The following is a 15,152-nucleotide window of genomic DNA, read 5'->3' as shown; positions in this document are numbered from 1 at the left end:
CGTGAGTGATGGGGTGAAGATCAGCCCATGTTTGCACAGGTCCCCAGTTCCTAGAGTTGAGTGGGCTTATGCATTTTGCTCCCTGCTTGACACATGAGAAAGATGAGGAGCCTCCTCAAAATGCAAAGCAAGCTGGCCATCTTGTGTGCTGCTCTTGCAAGACAGCTACCAGGAAAACAGACAAAATGAGTCCTTATCTAGGAATCTTCCTGCATGCTGAATCCTCAGTTCTGTTACCCGTTCCCCCCCCCCCCCCCCCCCCGGAGGGTGATATTCCCTTTTAGTGTCCTGATATAAGCACCTGGAGAAGCATGGAATATTTTGAGGAACATTTGGAGAATTGCTTGAGGCTCTTGGCAGTTTTCATGTTCAACCACTGTCTCTGCTGTGGAGGTTCAAAGGACTTTGGTGTATCTGTCACTGCTCTGTACAGACCACTTGGGAGGCAGTATGGGCACAGCCACCCTGCTCAAGAGAGCTGCAGACTTTGTGGCCTAGAACTTGAGAACTACTTGACAAAAGACCATGGCTTACCGGCTGCTGTGGAGAACAAAGAAACACCTGTAAAGGTGGAAGCTTTGAAGTTTTAGCGACGTGTCTCAAGTCACTCTTAAGTTTGGACCACAGTTTGCTTTATGTAAATCATTTATCCATGCAGTAAAGTTCTTTGTGTCTATTTACCCTTGAGAAGTGCAAGCATGACTACAGATCTGCTCCTAAAATTAGCTCGAAGATTTATATTAAGTAAATTGCTTTGTTAAATACTTTTTTTTTTTTTACTTCCACATTTAAAGCAAGTTAAGGAGGAATCTTCACTCTTCAGTGTCAAAAAAAGTCTTGATTTAATGGTCTTGTATCTTTTTCCTTCCCATTCTATTACCCTTTACACTATTCATTTACCTGTTCACTATTAAAATAACTATCTGATGGTGGCATTACTTGGTGAAGTGATGCAGATATGCCAAGTGGGTTGTGACGGATAAATTCATAATTTGAAAACCTGCTAGTTATGAGGTAGCAAACATTGCTTTTTTCTGTCTTATTGACTATTAAAGCTCCATTTTGCAACGCATACTGTACCAGCGACATGGTTTTCCATGCAAAAAGTCTTCATCTTTTTCTGAAACAAAAATCTTCCCTTCTGAGTTTGGGTGGGCTATGTAATATTTGGGTCTTTTATTCAGATCAGAGAAAATACTTTGTTTTGTTAATAAAAGTGCTTTCCATTAGCTTCCTAGAATGTAATATTTTTTAATAGGTAAATTAAAACCTTGCTTATTAATTGCAGTGTATACAAGTGCCATTGGCATTCTTTCAGCATACCCATGCCAAAGCTGTTGCTGGCCAGGATGTGACAAGGCAAAGGGAGAGATCTGACGTTGTATGAATCCATCTGGTCTGAGTGATCCTGATGGGAGATCTGACCACAAATCCCACTTAATTACCTTCTGTGATTGCTTTCTGCTCTAATTGCTTTGTGAAAAGACAGAATGATTGTCTTTTCAATAAGACGACATACTTTTTAGATTGAAACTGTGAAGTGTTTTTCTTTGGTGGAGGCTTCCACATTAATGGACTAGGAGTGCCTACAAACTCAGTTAGCTTATCTCATTTTGGCTCAGTTCAGTTCAGCAACAAACAGCTGAGGACTAACTTCATTAAGCATGTGCTGTGTGGCAGGGTAACATTGCTTTGCCAAAATCTATACTTATTGTGAAGTATGTTATTTTAAAGAGGGAAAGCTAGGATTTCATTATACACTTATTCCCATAGTAAAGATAATTATATTTGTCTCTTATAGAGCAACTTTGATGGAGTCTAAAAAACATGAATTAAATCATTTACTCTGCAAACAAAATGATAAATACCCATCTTTAAAAATCATCTCTCAAAATAGACTTTTATTTGATATATGTATCTGTTGTTAATTGGACTGGGGGCTGAAAATGAAAGGCCAGATCTTGATCTTGGTCACCCACTAAGGAATGACAGTAAATGTGCTGGGGCTAACAGATTTATGCAGAAGTTTTCATAATAAAAGGCTTGTCTGCAAGTGTTAACACTGGAATAGTGGCCTTGTGTTTCCCTCTCTGGTGGCAGATATGCATGTTCACTACTTGCAGAACAGGGTAGTACCTCGTATTAAGTCTAGTGGGAATCCTGTGCTACTGGAAGGCTTTTTGTAGCTGAAATCTCAGGTAAATTTCTGATTGCCTACAGCTTGACTGGATCCCTGCCTACCTTTTCTGAAAAGTCTGCTAATCCCAAAATTTAGGCCATGCAGTGACTAAAGAGGATCAGAAAGCAGAGTTTTCATTCCTTGTGAGTTTCTGATAGTGGACATACAGAAGGATATTCAGAGAACCCAACCTTAGACACACAACTCCACAGAAAAGGGCCTAATTTAGGTGCCTTGATTTACCATCTGTCCACTGTGTGTGTAGGAAAGGTCCAAAAAGCAGTTTCCTGTGCTGTATGAACAGCTGTATTTTATTCATTTCTAGACTAAAATCTGAACGAGATGATGAAACTAAACTGAAATCTTTCTAAACCTTTTATCCCGTAAAATGTTACTATCTTTTTAAGGTTTCAAAATACTTCATTTTTTAAGTTCTCCATTCGGATACTTTTAATCGGACAGAAACATGCTAGTGTTGTTTAACCAAAACCAAGTTTCTTGTGGTTCCTGCAGTTTCATTTCAGTTTGTGCTTTTTCTGAGCTCAGCCTCCAGGTCACTGTCTGTTGAGCCCCCCAAGGCCTTCAGTTTTTAGTAAGCTCCCTCTGGCCAAATGCCCAGTCCATGCTAATGCACTTGCTGTGATTTCAAAATTCTGCCCAGATGGTCTTTTCCTTTGGAATAGTTTGTGATGCTCAATCTCCCCTTTTCCTCAGGGAAGAAATATATAATTTAATTTGTAGGTTTCAGTAGTCTTACTAATGACTTGCTTGTTCTGTTGTTTTTAAGTAGTTACAGATGTTTCACTGGCACTTTTATATTGTCCTGTAATGTTTCCATCAGTTGTTGTATTTCAGGAGGGAAAGATGTAAACTGTACTTCAGCTTCTTTGAGACAAGGCTGACAGAGCTACTGCAACCGAGGCACATGCTGCTGCTGAAGATTTTCTCTTTTTGTGCTGCATTTTGCAAGGGAGAGCTGGGAAAATATATCCATGTGAGAAACTACAGATACTGAAATGCTTGTCTCTCAAAGTCCGGTGAGCATCAAGTAGGAAATCATTAACTTTTGGCTCAGAACTTGCCCTTTAGCAATACACAGAACATTATTAAAACAACCTTTAAGGATTTTGCTGGTGAAGATATCTGACTACTTCATTATCAGCATCTCAGCAGTGCTAACTTAAGGCATGGGCCTAAGGAGCTCAGCCTGACTCCTGCTCTGACAGGTTAACAGGTCTGCACAGTCTGCCACTGGCAGTGAGTCCAGCCTGTGTGTCAGCTACAACAGGGGACCTGCTGGGCTCTGTGTGTGGCGCTCCTGGGGCCTCTGCTGTGCGTAAAAGAACTCTCACTTTGTTTGGGAGTGTTTTGAAAAGGTGTGCTGCAGTAGTTAACATATAATAACAAAAATTATAAAAGCAGAACAAGAAGAAGTTACTTCATCCTTACTTTCTGGTAAGCCATGCAAAAGCAGGATAGAAAGTTGCTATGTTCCTGTTCTGACAGATTCTTTTTTACCTTTGAGTGCTACAGCTGAAAACAGAAATGTTTTCTGGGAGAAACTTAAAGAGAAACTTTTTTGGGGGGCCTTATTCATTAAAGCTGTATTTTTATTCTGGCTGAAAAACCCAGTATTTCAAAGTTTAAATGGGTGCTAGCCTGCTAAGGGAGTGTCCTGAAAGAAAGATTTCAAGGTGGAGTTTCAAGGTGGTTCCCTCTATGTAGATAGTACTGTGCGCTGTGCTTAGCTTGTAAGTGGACGCCAGTTGTCAGTCTGCTTTGCTCTAAGTGCTGTGAATTCAGAGAAGAGCTGTGAATTCAAATATTCATTAGAAACCTGAGGCTTTACAATATGTCAATATTTTTTAATTACTAAAATTGTATGCACCAACAGTTCACACTGCAGCTGGATGCTCTAATAGCTAAACCTACAAAGAAAAACTGCAACAGTGATCAAGTCTCTTTAGTAGTTAGCTTCTGTGTGTGTTCTTGGCTGTTGTGCTTTTGCATGCAAAATCAGCTTTTTTGAGAAGAGAATGAAACTCCTAATTCCTCTGTATTAACAAGCAGCAACAGCAAAGCAGGTTCTTTATCTGTAAAGAAATTTGCAGGCACAGCCAGTTCCTCTTGGGGCTGACCTAAAGCCGAGAGCCCTGGCACAAAGACCGCTAAACTGGATGGACTGATACAGCATCTGTGGTGCTTGCATGTGGTTTGCTCTTGGTGGAAAGTTGCAGCAGAAGGTGAGTTGGAGCAGGGTCTTCTGTATGGCAGTGATGACTACAGTTGTCTGCAGCTCTGAAGAGAAAGAAAAAGAGACAGAGACTGTGAAGGTACAGTGAGGCTCTCATGCATGCACAGCGAGTAACCCTCGTCAACTCACACCTTCCAGTCAGTACGATAGAGCAGTGCACAAGGATTCTGTCTAAGTACATCTGCAGCAGTACATGGTTTGCCAAATGTCTGACAGCTTGAGGTGCTGGGCACATGGAAAAATAGCTGATGGTCTGGAAAGAAAAAGCAAAGCTATACCTCATTGCTTTTCAGATAGGACGCAGGACCAATTATTTATTAAGGCTGTATGGGATGTTTAGCAACCTGGCTAATGGGGGTGGGTCTTTTCAAATACAGACATACTTAAGTGTCCTGATGTAAGATAGCAAAGGTAAGCCAGGGTTCTTGGGAGAGTTTCCCTATTTGTAAAAAAAAAAAATAAAAATTTCTGTATCTTATCAGCTTGTGGAACTAGCAATAACTACATCAAGTCGTGTTTGACAACCGGATTTTCCCTTTCCATTGGTAAAGTTCTAGCCTTGGATGATTGCAGATGTGATGTTGAGTGTTCCTTCATTTCACCCTTATAAATGAGCAGCACCTTCAGCCTTTTAGGGTACTTCCTACAGTTGGGTATAGAGGGAGGATATTGTTTCTACCCAGGAGCTTTATTTTACAGCATTTTTGAGGCTGTCTGTGGATCCGAGTTGCCTTCTGCAACAGGAAGTCCTGGTGAGGCATGCTGATATCTTACCTGTAATCCTCCAGCATTGCTTCCCAGACTGTTAAATGTCATGGCTCTCCTTGTCACATCTATCTGTATGACCCTGCCCCCAGGATGGCTATGGAAATTTCAGGAATGCTTTACAGAGACAGTTGTCAGCCTACGAACAGCATCAGGTTTGTTTTTTTTTTTGAAGGAAAGATAATTCTGACATCTGGATGCAAGCACATGGTGGTTGTCCTGACATTGTTTGCAGGCTGGTCACAGTAATTCCTGACTAGGAGCTGTTAAACTGGAACTCAGACTCCAGAGGTGTTGAGTGATATGCTGTTGTCCTAACATGTCAAGCAACAAGTGTTGTCTTTTGGCAGCCTGAGCTTACATATCGGTTCCTGTCAAGGTTTTACAGTCTACTATGGCAACCATCTGCTCTGGCTTTGCTTGTCCTCAGAGCCAAACTACTTACCGCTGAGTTGTCACATGCTAACTAATATAAGCAGCAAGCCTCTCCTTTCTGATTTGCTACAGGACAAGGGAAGTCTGTGCATTGCAAACTTCACACAAATTAGTGCTCTCTTCCCTGCCAACTGTGCTACACAGAAGCAAATTTTACTTTAAAATGCTTCTGTGCCAATGTTGGTGTGATAAAACAAAAAGCATGAATAAATCGGGATGTGCCAGCAGCAGAGAGCCAGGTGGGAATACAAGAAGCAACAAAAGCATGTCTGGAGCAAACACTACCATTTTTCCTTGGAGTTTAAAATCCTGTTCTCAAACTGTTCTAGGTTGCTGTGTAGTATACTACCCTTATTACTATCATAGGTGAAATGCACACTTGTTTTTTTGTTTGTGTCTGCGCTTCTTTTTGGTGGTTAACAATGGCAGTGAGGGGAGGCCGTGGAGCTCACAGAGGCTCCATCTTCTTGTGTGTGGCAGGATGCTCAGACAACATACTGAGATTCATCAACTTTATGTCTGTGGGCTGCTCACTTCCTCTATGGGTCAGTTTTCTCCTCAAAGTACAAACTTGTGGCACGGAGCACGAGAGCACAGAACATAAAAGGGACCCAAGTGCTGCAGCACTATGCTTTGAGGCATGCAGGACCTGGAGAGGTATTCAGAGTCCAGTGCTGAGCTACCAGGGGTACCCTGTACCTTGTGTAGAGAAGACAGGTGTCTCAGCATGGAGCACTTATCTGGATCTTGTCCTTTGAAGTTAAACAGGGACTCAAGAGCCTGATCTGCTGGGTGGTCTCCAAGAAGAGATAGTCAGGAGGCAGGTCCTTCTGTGCCTGGTTTCTGGATCCTTACGATGTTTAGGCATGAGTGAAAGGGCTGGGTTGCTCCACTAGCTTGCGAGAGAGCCAGCTCTCACAATTCAGCATGGCACACATGGATGTGCCACCAGGCTGGCTGGATTTCCTGATAAAAGGCAGTTTTATCTCAGGGTGTGTGGTGGCTCCAAGTGCTGTGAGGATGGCAGGTTTGATGAAGTGGTCATCTTGAGCATGCAATCCTGCTAAATTGGAGGTAGCAAGTCAGTGGCATCTTCACCTAAACCTGCTGCAAGCAGAGCTGCCTGGCTGAGCACTACTTCTCACGCTGGACCTGGCCCCAGCCCTAGCAGAAAAATGGTCTGTTCTTAGGTGAAACTCCTTTCTGCTTCTGAAGTACAAATAAAGACTGGGTTTCTTGTAGTGCCTTAAATACAGATTTCCTGCACTGTTTTAAACAACACTAGTGAGGAGACCCTAGTCTTTGATGCAGTCTTGGCAGAAATAATGGTCAAAACATGAAACAAGGCACTAAATAGCCCAGGACAATACCCAAATTGGGGTAGGGTCATTTCTTCATCAGGGTCATTACTGACAGTGGTAGTAGTCTGGTGCAGATGAGTTAGCTCTATAGGCAGAAGAGTCTAAACAGGAGAAAGAATTAGAAAAGAAAAAAAGAATTCTTCAGTCTGATGAGCATACTTGCCTTTGTTTTTTAATTTTGCTCCATGGAAACATATTTCCAAACATTTCAAGCTTCAAAAAACCTGGCACTGAACAACAGTTCTACGAAATAAATAAAATCTTCTTTTGTTTACTTGTCTAATTCCAAGTTTTCAGGAATTCTGCTGTTTCTAAAAATCATTCTGCTTTGAGAGAAAGATGTCACAAGAATATTTTTTAGTCACAAAAAGAATGTATAAAAAGACCGATCATTTTTCTTTTAGCTCAAGAATAATTTTCAGGCTGAGCCTGAATATTAAAAATGTCATACTAAATGGCAACTTTTCTGAAAACTTGAAAGTTTGTGAAAGAAGGAGGTTATGCTGACAGATGTTTCAGGAACCTAATTAATGAAGCCCTGAAATGAAAAAGACTGAGAACAATTTGGCTTCTTTCATGAGAAGAAATAACACATAACATTTCAAAAGTAATAAAAGACCAATCACCCCAAGAACTTCAGACAAAAAAGAAGGATTGTAAAACAGGAGTTAGATTTCTTTTTGTCATTGTAAACTTTTTTAACATATCTCTGGGTAGAACTGTCTGAAAGACCATGATTATATTTTGTGACAATTACTGAGGTTTCAGGATTTTTATACATTCTACATTAGCAAACAAAACCTTTTGAATATTTTTCTGTTGAAATAACTCCTTTAGGAATCTGTGGGTGTTCTAGTCAAGGTTGTTCTTCCCTCCTACTGGTCAGAAATTATTAGAGAGATCAAATCGTTCTGAACCTCAAAATCTTTTCATCGGAATGGGTAAATCTTTTAAAGTACTTCAGCATCAATGAAAACTGCATATTTGAACAATGTTTTGTTTTCCTGAAACTATTCCGACTCCAACTTCGTTTTGCACGAAAGAAAGATGCATTTAATCTCAGCTATAAGAGCACGAATTTGCCAGTTCTGTACTGCTGCCATTTGTGAAAATTGGCTTTGCCTTACTGTATTTCTTTTTATCATCCTTACTTAGTGGTTGATCGGCTTCTGATAATGTGGTTACTTGATCTTACCCTGTGAAATTACAATCCATTATCTCATCAGGATATGTTCTTGGAGGAGGATTAAAAAAATACATATACACCATTGAAATTACATGAGAACATGAAGTAAGCTTACACTGCTGCAAAGTACAGGGTATCAGCACCTGTCCCTCATTAATCTGCTCAGTCCTCTCTCTTTACACCATAAAGCGGCATGATAACATAAAGCCACAATGAAATACATGGAATCTTTCTGTCTGACCATGCTTTGAGGACTCTCATCCACCTAGATGTTGCTTTGTTGCTTGTTTTGCTGCTGAGCATGAGTATGGGTGCTGAGATTGACAGGGACCCCATCACAGTGGCTTTCCTCAAGTAAGCAATGGCACATAAGAGTGCACAAAGCCTATTGTGAAACGCTGCAATGAAGCCAAACATTTGGAAGCAAATTTCTAACATTTGTTAATTGAGGTGTTTTATTAGGCAGAACTGATGATGCAGTAATGGGATGTCACAGCATATTGAGGCCAATATATGGAAACACTTTTTGCCATTGAAAGGCAAAGGCTACTTAAGGAAAAGCTAAAGGGGAGTGTAATGCTGTAGGGAAAATTCTGCAGGTAAAGGTTAGTGGAATTTTCCTTAAAAGTAGTTATTGGACAAGTTTGGGTGGTCTGCTTTCTAATACTGCTTTCTACAGTTTGCCTCAAAGGAACAATGGGGTACAAAGCATATATTCTCTGTGTAAGGGCTTAAACATGAAAAGTGTTGATCTCCCTGTCTGCCTGCAAAATGCCAAGACTATCTTAAAAATCACAGACTTTGTTTTGAAAAGTATCTTTGTTTCTAGACCTTGTGAGGTCCAGTTTTCAGATATTCCTCTATGTTTCTAAGGGCTAGACATTTACCTGACTGAAAATGAATAACAAAATGTTATGTGAAATGTCTTTTTTTTTTAAACATTTCACATAGTCATGTACTTCCAAATGCCATGTATTTAGTGGAAAAGACAATCACATGCCTCAATGAGTTAATAACATCAGGAACAGCACAATTTTTGCAAAACATTTGACACTGTCACACATGACATCCTTGTCTGTAAATGGGAGGGACATAGATTTGATTGATGAACCACTCAATGGGTAAGGAATTGTCTGGAGAGTCACACTCAAAGAGTTGCCATCAACAGCTTGATGTCCAAGTGGAGAGCAGTGACGAGTGGTGTTCCTCAGGGGTCGGCGTTGGGACCAATGCTGTTTATTTAACATCTTTTTTGGGGACATGGACAGTGAGATCGAGTGCACCCTCAGCAAGTTTGCCTATGACACCAAGCTGTGTGGTGCGGTTGACACGCTGAGGGAAGGGATGTGCCATCCAGAGGGACCTGGACAGGCTGGAGAGGTGGGCCTGTGCAAACCTCATGAAGTTCAACAAGGCCAAGTGCAAGGTCCTGCACATGGGTCGAGGCAATCCCAAATGCAAATAAAGGCTAGGTGATGAGTGGATTGAGAGCAGCCCTGCAGAGAAGGACTTGGGAGTATTAGTGGATGGAAAACTGACTATGAGCCAGCAATGTGTGCTCGCAGCCCAGAAAGCCAACTGTGTCCTGGCCTGAGTCAAGAGATGTGTGGGCAGCATGTCAAGGGAGGGGATTCTCCCCCTCGGCTCTGCTCTTGTGAGACACCACTTGCAGTCTTGTGTTCAGCTCTAGGGCCTCCAACATAAGAAGGACATGGACCTTCTCGAGCCAGTCCAGAGGAGGCCACTAAGATGATCAGGGGGCTGGAGCACCTCCCCTGTGAGGACAGGCTGAGAGAGTTGGGGTTGTTCAGCCTGGAAAGAGAGAGAAGAAGGGAAACCTTATAGCAGCTTTCCAGTACTTCAAGGGGGCTACAGGAAAGCTGGGGAGGGACTATTCATCAGGGAGTGAAGGGATAGGACAAGGGGTTTTAATGGAAGAGGGTAGATTTAGTTTAGATGTAAGGAATAAATTCTTCACTGTGAGGTTGGTGAGGCACTGGCACAGGTTGCCCAGAGAAGCTGTGGCTGCCCCCTCCCTGGCAGTGTTCAAGGCCAGGTTGGACGGGGCTTTGAGCAACCTGGTCTAGTGCAAGGTGTCCCTGCCCATGGCAGGGGGGTGGAACTAGATGGTCTTTAAGGTCCCTTCCAACCCAAGCCATTCTATGATTCTACAGTTCTATAATTTAAACAAGAACTGAAAATTCTCAGTTGCACACCTGTAAATATGTTATTTATTCTCAATAACATTAAATGACTGATTTAGCAGGTCACCTACAAAGATTCCTTTGGGTCTTTTCATCACCAGGAGCATCTCCTCAGGCTCCTTCTATGTTGTATTTCAACAGCTGTCTTTTACAATATATCCTGACTGTCATAAGATTTGGGCTCTCTATCATGCTGTACTTATTTTGGTAGAGAAGTAGGTGTGTGTTTGTGTGCGACAGAGGCTGGGGGTGGAGGTTTCACTTTGTACTTCTAGCAGATAAAATTACTGTGCCTGTCTGTTAGCTTTATTTATTTCTCTTATATCTCTTGTGGATATCTGTGGGGGATAAAATAAGCACTGGCTTTGGATTTGATTTGCACTGTGAATTTGCTTCTAATTTGCACCACCCACACCGAAGTTTAAAGTCAACATTTTCAGTTTTCAAAGCCAGAAGGAAAAAGCCAGGCTATTAGAGTGAGTTTTTAAACAGCTGGCAAAACTTCATTGGAGTGAATAGTGGTAAAACCTCCTTCAGGGACAAAGTGGGCACTAGAAATCTCTGGGCCCTGCTTGCTAGCTATTCCCTGGACTGTCCCTTCTCACAGCCTCTGAAGGATGTGGCCTGAGGGTTGTGGCTTTTGGCTGTGTAATGTTTCCACTGCGCAGCTCACAGGGTCAAAAAGGCTGTCATCCTTTGCTGAGGAGACCTGCCAGTATAGCTGAAGGGGAGGAACATGGGTGTATATCACTTTTGCTCTGTCCCTTAGCACTGGTGAGGTCTAGTTCTGACTTCAGCATTATTTAAAATATCTTTACAATTGTTTTGTGTTACAGAGTCAGTGCACTCTCCTTCTGTGCCTTTCTATCCTATCCATTACTTATTTGTTAAGAGATTTAGCTGCAAGAGAGAAAATTAAAGTACCCAAGTAGTTTTAGTAGTAACACTGTGGACCAGATTCTAAGTGGCTTTTTGTGTGTATGCACATGTAGATATAATGCTTTAAATTAATTTTGAGGCTGCTAAGGTAGGCATGTGCAGGCAAAGAAATCCCAGAGGTCTATTATGAAGGTTTTATCTTTTTTTTTTTTTTTTAACCATTCAAGCTTTATACAAATTTCACATACTATACACTGCAATCTTAGGTCTATGTTCTTCATTTCTAACAGCTGGGCTCACATGCTTAAATTTCTGCTATGCTTCAGAAATGCATTCTAGTTGTTACTAATATTATATGGATAACAGAATCAAACCAAATATTTAAAAAGCATTATCCCCCAAAATAAACTGGTAAACTTGTTCCTAAACTGTCCAGCCAGATGAAGCCAGGAGCCAGACAAACAAATTATTGTTAGTGTTTTTCCAAATGACTACATGATATCAGGTTCTTAAATCCTTCCTTGGACAGCTCAGTAAAAAGACACTGAAAGCCCAGCTACACTCCTGCCTGTCTCTGACAACATTAAATCCAAGATTGAAATGGGGAGATGTGGAGGAGCGCTGATCAGATCAAGCACAGAACCAGGCGTATGGGCTGCACAGGTGCTGAACAAGGGCAGTGAGGCCGTGGGGCATAGTATGGATCACCTGAATGTATTTGTTCAGACCTCCTTTAGCAAGGGGATCTCACTGCTTGTTTGCAACACAGTTGAGCACTTGGTCTCAGTGGCTCTTTCCTCAGCAAAAAGAATAACAGAATCTCCAAAAATGGGACGCTGAAGTGAGTATGTGTGACGTTGGGAATATGCTTTGCTTTAGGCTGCATAGCCTGTGGTACCAAATCCTACATACTTCGGGCTCTGGAGTCTTGTGTCCTGGGGACATTGTTCACTTCTTTGGCATCACAAAGCTGGTGGGAAAGGAATAATCCTGCTTCCACCAAGCATTCAAAGTACATGGAATAAAAAAGTGATGTGTGAGGGGCTGCTGACAAGCATCTGGACTGACAGAAGTGACCCTCTGCTGCTGACTTAACAGTTGACATTCTGCAGACTGAAAGAAGATGACCAGTTGTCTGGGGAAGGATGAGTAGAAAACGTGACCAAAGATTAAAAGGAACTTCAAAAGCCCCTTCAGAAGCCCCTTACAGCCCCATCTGAGATATTGAGAAATCCCTTTGTGTGAAGCTGTCTGCAAAATGCACAGTGCAAGAGAGCCTCACGCAGAGAAGGCATGTGGAAGGGGAAGGGAATAACCCGAAAACCAGCAGTTCCTTAACACCTCACAGGAAATCTGTGTCATGAGCCGAAACTGAATGCTAAATTGTAGTCCCTGTCCAGCGCTTTGTTACCTGCTTTGTCATGACCTGCACAGGTTGATACTTGTTTCAGGATACTGTATTAGAAGAATGCAAAAAGTCCACTACAGGTGTTGCTTTTGTTGTGAAAATATCAGCAGTTCAGTTAACCAGGAATAATGGCCATGCTGCATGCTTTAGGGGGAGGATTCCCTCCCTCCTGGAAAAAGTGTCTATCAGAAGGATGGCTTAACAAAATGCCTCCCTGTCTGCAAAACGGCTTGTGTCAGCCAAGTGCCAAGTGAGGAGAGGAGGTAGAGCCACAGTTTGAGAAGAGTTATGCCCATCCTTGTGGCCCTTCAAAAATATTGGCCCCTTATATGGCAGGAAATGCAGTGCAAGTTGAAGCTGTCAGAGATGATTTAATTCTTGCTGAGTGCTCTTTGACTCGTCTGAGTCCCAGAATGAAGCTGAGGTCAGGGACTTAGTGACTGCTGGCTACTAGCCCTGCCACAGCTCTGGGAACAGCAGCTTGTACCCATGTAATATGGATCAATAAATCTCACCATAGGACTGATCGCTTGTGCCCATGTGCTGAGACTCCCCATCTCCAGTGTTAGGGATTGAGATGAGGTACATATAACTGCATTGAAAGGGAAGATGTGCCTTTTGTCCAGTAATTAATGTTTCTCTTCTGTGTGCACTTCTACGTACAAGCTGCTGAATTACTTCATATTGAGCCAGAACATCCAAACCCATTGATGTCATTTCAAGCAAGTCCAGCACTTGTCACATTAATGGAAAAATCTCCACTGCTTTTATATGCATCTCCCTTTTAGAGCTTAGGTTATCAGTGCTAACTGTATCCCTGATTATTTTTGGTGGAGTAGCTCTCACCCACCTTATATACAAGTAATATGGTTGCTGTAAACATGGCGCTGCAGTCTAATCATATTTTAATTTAATACAGTGAGGAAGGGGCCAGTCACCTTCAGGGAAGCCCTGCTAGTTTATGCCAGCAAAGTATTTGGCTCTATAAAGATTGTTGTGCATATAAATCTTGAAATTGCATACGATTAGTTTAGACTGAAAAAGTATAAAAATATTTTTATAAGCATTTTCCTGGAATTCAGAATTCAAGTGTTCATTGGTCAGTAATAAAATTCTGAAAATTTAAATGTCTGTATTAAATCGAAAGCTTTTTTCTTCCGAAGCAGCAGCTCAGATGTTAGCATTTTAAATAACATTGTAAATATACCCACAGTAATGACTGTAACACCAGTTCCTTATATACACAGAAATTAGCCATGATGATCAATATTATGCTTTATTGCTTTTGAATTGAAATAAATTTAGAAATTTATTAATATATGCTATTACAGCTCACTGATTCATAGATTTTATAGCTAAAAGGGGGTATTATAACAGTTTGTCTCATCTTTTGCACAGCAATTTATACAGTTTCCTTACAGTAGTCTGTTCAGATAAGTGTGTCTCACACTTGGAATTTAGGAACTGTGTGTTCTGTGGTCTTTACCTGGCTGTATTTAGCAAGCACCTTACAGTTAGCCAATAAATTGTTTCTCTGTGTTCTGACTAGTTTATACCAGAATTTGTGCCTGCTATATTGACTCTACCAAGGTGGCAGTTCCTTGCACACCTTTCATCTAAACTCAGAGACAGGTGTACTTCTTTGATCACAGTATAATCTTGTTCATGTCTAAAAATTTTTTTCTTTAGATGCTGGCTTGTTTTGCATCAATGGCAAAACACTAACTGATTTCAGAATAGCCAAAATTAAATCATTATGTGTATTAGGTGACCAATATTGTTATACATCTGCATTACAGTCAGAGCTTTTCTCTAACAAACCCAGTGAAGGCATTCAAAGGCTTCATGACTGCATCAACAAGTAACAGGGGCTTCTCTCTCAGACCTTAGCTACGCAGAAGTTTGTTATGTCATATGGACATAAAGCATCTTAGTTATGAGGTGTGGTTAGCCTCTTTATTCAGAACAATTGGCTAAAGATTCATATATAAATTAAACCAGCTCTTGGTATTGCAAGTATTTTGTAATTTCAAATGCCTAGTCCTGTTACCACTGAGCTCAGACCTGTCCATGAGTTCAGCCCCTGCTAATTTGCTGTTTCCTTCTCCTACATCTTTTCCATGTCTATAAACAGAACACATTTCATACATGCAGGCTTGATTCTCCAGAACTTAAACACATACACAACTTGATGTAGCATGGATTATTCCTTCAACAGCAACTAGATAACTTGTAGATGACCATATCTGAATATTGTCAGGACAGCAGCTTTAGTTTGGAAATTGCCTTCCTTTGGGGGTCCCCCTCTTATTTTTAATTCTTGCAACAACTTATCGGTGAGTTTTTCCATTATTTCAGAGAGCTTCTTGCCATGTGTTGCTAGACGAGGTGTGGTGACCACTAAATTTTCTGTAAGTTATAGCAGAATCAAAGAAAAGAGACTTGTTCTGTTTCCACCCTGACTCCCAGAGGGGGTATTAG

General features: G+C 41.3%; 1 long non-coding RNA gene across 3 annotated transcripts in view; it reads right to left on the bottom strand.

Moving 5' to 3' along the window:
• Nucleotides 1–598: 598 nt before the first annotated feature.
• LOC141960256 (uncharacterized) overlaps nucleotides 599–15,152 on the bottom strand; it is a 42,633-nt gene continuing 28,079 nt past the window's right edge. For 2 of the 3 annotated variants that reach the window (XR_012633591.1, XR_012633589.1), the window contains one exon: nucleotides 599–4,477. This is a non-coding gene — a long non-coding RNA (uncharacterized LOC141960256). Of the gene's footprint in view, nucleotides 4,478–4,564; nucleotides 4,687–7,003; nucleotides 7,096–15,152 lie in introns of all 3 variants that reach the window. The other variant, XR_012633590.1, reaches the window with a different exon arrangement.

Source organism: Athene noctua, chromosome 4 (genome assembly GCF_965140245.1).
Source record: "Athene noctua chromosome 4, bAthNoc1.hap1.1, whole genome shotgun sequence".
In the NCBI taxonomy this organism is placed as follows: domain Eukaryota; kingdom Metazoa; phylum Chordata; class Aves; order Strigiformes; family Strigidae; genus Athene; species Athene noctua.
This window is presented reverse-complemented; position numbering and strand designations above follow the sequence as displayed.